Here is a 5297-nt window from a genome sequence, read left to right as displayed (position 1 = left end):
GATGATTTATTGAATTTGTATACCGCCCTACTCCCGAAGGACTCAGGGCGGTGAACAGCCGAATAAAATACATATAATATGAATGTTAAAAAACCATTAAAATACAATTAAATAATTGGCCCGGAAAACGAAATTTATAACACCCCAAATTCATAAGACAAGTTTAAAAGGGGTCCTCCTGCACTTCCTGAAGGAGCAGGGAGCGGGTCACCCTAAACAGGGCGGCCAGGCGGTTATCTGATGACGCAATAAGAGCGGAAAAATAGTTACATTTTACCGCTTTTATTGCCACAAGGTAAGTCTTAATATGAGACCTTACCAGTGTTCGGTCAGATTCAGACCGGCTGGCCCTCCAACCACTCTCCAGCTGTCTTTTCCAGCGCTTCATCTCCCTCAGCTCCTCGGTAAACCGAGGAGCCAAGTGAGATCAGCACCGAGTCAGAGGCTGCAAAGGCACGACCCGATCAAAAGCTCCAGTGGCCGCCCTATCCCAGGCGGCCACCAGGTCTTCGGTCAAGCCGTGAGCCAGAGCCTCAGGAAATGGCCCAAGCTCTGTCTGGAACCGATCCGGGTCCATCAGGCACCTGGGGCGGAACCACCTCATCGGTTCCGCCTCCCTGCGGCGGAGTGTAGCGGTTCGAAGGTCAAGGTGAAGGAGGGAATGATCCGACCATAACAAGGGTTCAGTCACTATATCCCCAATATCGAGATTATTCAACCACTGACCAGAGACAAAAACCAAGTCCAGAATGTTTCCCCCCGTGTGAGTAGGGCCATGCACTAGCTGGGTCAGGTCCATAGCCGTCATGGAAGCCATGAACTCCCGCGCTGCCTCAGACGCTTCACCGATGGATGGCAGGTTAAAATCCCCCATGACCATAAGCCTCGGGATATCAACCGCCACCCCGGCTATAACATTGAGCAGTTCAGGCAGGGCCGCTGCCACATGGCAGGGAGCCAGGTACGTGATCAGCAAGCCCACCTGTACCCCATGACCCCACTTCACCAGGAGGGACTCACAACCGGCAATCTGAGGAACAGTGGCCTCTCTCGGACCAAGACCTTCTTTTATAACAACCACCACCCCCCACCCCTACCCTGTGACCTCGGTTGATGAAATGCGCAGAAACCAGGAGGGCACATTTCAACGAGGACCCCCCCCTCTTGGCCCAACCAGGTCTCTGTAATTCCTGCCAGATCCGCTCCCCCCTCCTGAACAAGATCACAAATGAGGGGAGCTTTATTTACTACGGATCTGGCATTGCATAACATCAGCCAAAGGTCCGGGCCCTGAGAATCTGAACTACCTGGGGAACGAGAGGAGCCTTGGGGGCTGGAGCGCGCCACCACTTGAAGACAGCAGGTGTGCACTCCCACAACCAGGTTTGGCCCCCAGCTCCCGCCATATCTGACCCTCCCACTCATAGTACTGATGTACTGGCCCTCACCATTACAAACTCTGACCCCCTCATCGACCCAGAGCCCTGCGCCTCCCGTGCCATGCCCCCTGGCCAGACCTGGTCCCACCCTCAGTGGGTTATCCCCCAAACCCACAACCCTAGTTCCAATCCAACCCTCCCCCCCCCAGAACCCCTTAAAAATTTAATTAAAAATTTGGATAGAAAACTCCTCAGCCTCCTTTTTACTGCATGCCACCTCTCGGGGTTCCAAAACATAAGATGGCCCCTATTCTTTCATTACAAAGACTGATATTTTTCTTTAGCTACTATGATTTGGCCTTTGAGATTCTGCTTGACCCAAGTACTGTACTTCCAAGGGAGATATTCTGCAGACACATCCCTGCCTTTCTACTAGCCTCTTCTTTCTCTTTGAAAAATAAATGAGGGATGCTGGCTATGAGCATCAGAACTGCACTGAGAACTGAAGAGTGCCTGAGTTCTTGATTATAAATAGATCAAGCATCTATATATCCAAATTATGTTTATCCATAAAAAATACTTGGACATGTTTATATTCCAGATACAGTACAATATGCAATCTTAAGAGTTCGCAAATGTATTTTCAAATTAGCAAGATTTGCTTTTCATATTATTTCACTAAGGAATACAGTATGACTCTGATAATACTTTATTTACATTAGCAAGATTCATTCATGTGTATGCTATCTGAACTGATAGTATGTGATATGGTTTGCAACACATTGCATTCAAAAGCAAAAATTCCATCCACTTTTTTGTGAGTGCTTCCACTTACGCTGCATTGTCACTCCACGGCTTTTTTAACACTTTATTTTAAAAGACCACTCTACAATTATATAGGAAGCTACTTTTGAGCTTTGAGTTGTCCTATGAATTGAGCAAAGCATAAATGATACAGGAACAAATCACTTAGCAAATACCTAGGAGTTAGAAACGGTTAGAGATTGTTCTCTGCTGCATGAGAAAACAATCCCAAAGCTAGATACCGAAAGCATTTTTAATATAAAGAATGTAAATTTCTACATATGCCTCTTTATTTTATTACAAGAGTTGCTTCTAGTATGACACGAAAGGAAATCCAGGGAGACAGGTTAATGGACACTGAAGGTTGCTAATAAAAAGATTAAATCCCTGAGCTGTCAAACTTCTCTTCCTTAAGCACATATTTATGCTTCAAGTCAAACAATCCAGTGTGGGTATTATTATTTTTTTAACACATTTATTGAAGTTGGGCTACAGCCTGTTTTATATACCCAGAGTTTGCCATTAATATATTCATGCTGAATTTAGCAGATGCAGCCTTCTAGATGATCAATTTTCAAGAGAGAGAAAGTGACAATTGCTAAGTGGATAATTACTGAATTTTCATGGGTTAGAAATTGTTATTGAATCCTCGCACTGTAAAAGAAGTTTAGTTACCCTAGAAATCTGGTTCTACATTTGACACATTTGCTTCTCCCTTGATTGGAAAGCTACAGTATGTAGAAAGGTGCACTTCTTAATATTGGTTTAAAATTGTGATTAACATTCTCCGAATTATCATTGTGTCGAAAGGATGTCATACATAGGATTATACAATTTTGCCAACAACATTTTGACTCATAATTTCCTAAAAAACTGGAAGAAATTTCTATCATAGACATAACTAGTTAGGCCTGGTAGGCTTGGTTAATGGCAAATGACAGTTTTGGTTCTTTGTCTTCCATTAAACTAAAAGGGCCCTTGCATCAATTTCAGCCATCCAAAGTAACACGACATCTCTTATCTGGCACACTCCAGATGTTTTGGACTGCCATAGTTTTTTGAGGGGAGGGTTTTCACAGATAAGAAAGGCACCATTTTAGAAAAGCTTCAATCCGCATAATCCTACAATTTGATTTGATTTGGTTTGACTTGATTTTAACAATAAAGATAAAATATTGAGAAGTCCTTGGTGCTCTGTGAGGTTTGTTGTTTTTTTTACCATTGTTTATCTTACCTAGTTTAGGTAATGAATCATCTGCAAGAAAACAACCAAGCTCAGAGAGCACCAAAGATCCCTCATTTCAACCCTGAACTACAAACATTCTCCTTTATTAGATTAAATATTATATGATTATAATGGTTAAGTATAACCCCTCTTAATCACCAAGATAGATTCTAAAGAATTCAGGGCACTTCCACATAGCATCATTTCTATTCTCTATCTTTCCAAAGGGTTTTGAAATTGTCTTCACATCTGATTTTTTTGGAAGCCCCAAATCATGGGGGAAAAACCCATCATGAATCAATCAGTACTCCCTCAAATAAGAGAGCGTAGAAATAACATTTAGTTAATATTCTGTCCCCTGAGCTATGGCAATCTTTGAGACAACAAAAATCTTTGTGTCATATTTCCACAGAGAAAAAGTAGAAATTAATTACTAATTCCCCATTTGTGTTTTCAGTATATGCTGTTTGGCCATTTGCAAACATTTCAGACTATTGGCATGTAAAGAATGTCATCTAGTGATCAAGATGACATTCTTTCTATCAAAACCTTGATGATGACTTGACACCACAGTTTTGCAGCAAAATATTTTTCCAACAACGACAATCCTGTCAATTGGTGGGCCAGTAGCAGCTTTATGGTTGTAGAAGAGGTTTGATGTACATTGCTTACACAGAAAGGAGTGGATAACCTGTTGACTGTTTTTTTATATATATATATTTATATATAAATATAAGTTTAATGTTGGATGTTTGAGTCTTTTCCCCCCTTTTTTTCCTTATATGTACACATTTTTTTCTTTTTTGTTGTTACTGTTGGATGTATGTTTTTTTTCTTTTTTTTTGTGTGTGTATTTTATTCTTACTGATAAAACATAATAAATATATACATGAAAAAAAGAAAAGGGTGGATTCTGCAACTGACTACTGCTTCTCTTTGACAAAGTATCTTATGAAATCTACTAAAGAATTCCAGATTTAATAGGGAAGGAGGGTGAATGGGAAAATGATTCACTTCCAAGTAAGTCCTTGAGCACCAGCACTGCAAATCACAAAACAGAACCTTTGTTATTTGAGGTGCATCATGCATAAACTGAAAAAAGTAGGCTTTGCTGCCGAAGAAAGAAAGCATCATGGAAACATGTGATCTTATTATGAGAGATTCTGTGTCTCAGCACACGTAAAAGAAGCCAAGCTTGAGAAAGCTGGGGACGGGTCATGGTCTGATCATATCAACCATAATCACAACAACCAGAGGACAGCATGAAGGGTATAGATCCATGCAACCATGTTCACTCTCTTGATTTTGGAAGAAACATGCCATATAAAAAGCTACGCAAATATTGAAAAGGGGAAAAAGGAGAAAGAGACAAGCTCCTTCAATGAAGAGGAGGAAGTGATGTATTGTGATTCTAAGGGCACACCTTGAGGCCTTTGCATCTCAGCATGTGGTTTTCTTTCTCTTGAAACCTATCTAACTCCATATGAAAGCAGATCATCATGTGCCTTGCCTAATTACCCTCAATATTGCTTCCCTGACTCTGGAAAATTCTGGGCCTTTTGAGAGATAAACATCAATACTCTAGTGTAAATTCTTGCCTGCCGTTCATCTCTTTTTCCCTGTATTTCCCTGCCTTTTCTCTCTTTTTTTGTTTCTGTTCTTTTCTCCTCCCCCCCAACTGTTTTTAATATTGACTTATGCTTAATAAATGTTTAATAAAGAAACGTGACGCTATATTTTTGATAGCTGGACTGGCTGGATGTAGGGGTTGACTGGGAGTGTGCCGGATGGAAACCAAAGTGGAAATTATCTGTAGTAACTTTCCTACAATGAGGAGTTCTGCTACAAAATAGGGTTTGGTTGTGCTTGAGGTCTTTGGAACTATTTTC

The sequence above is a fragment of the Pituophis catenifer genome, unplaced genomic scaffold (genome assembly GCF_029215685.1).
Source record: "Pituophis catenifer annectens isolate HBS135680 unplaced genomic scaffold, rPitCat1.0.hap2 SCAF_1, whole genome shotgun sequence".
NCBI classification, from domain to species: Eukaryota; Metazoa; Chordata; class Lepidosauria; order Squamata; family Colubridae; genus Pituophis; species Pituophis catenifer.
The sequence above is the reverse complement of the archived record's forward strand: the minus strand, read 5'-3'. Positions refer to the sequence as shown.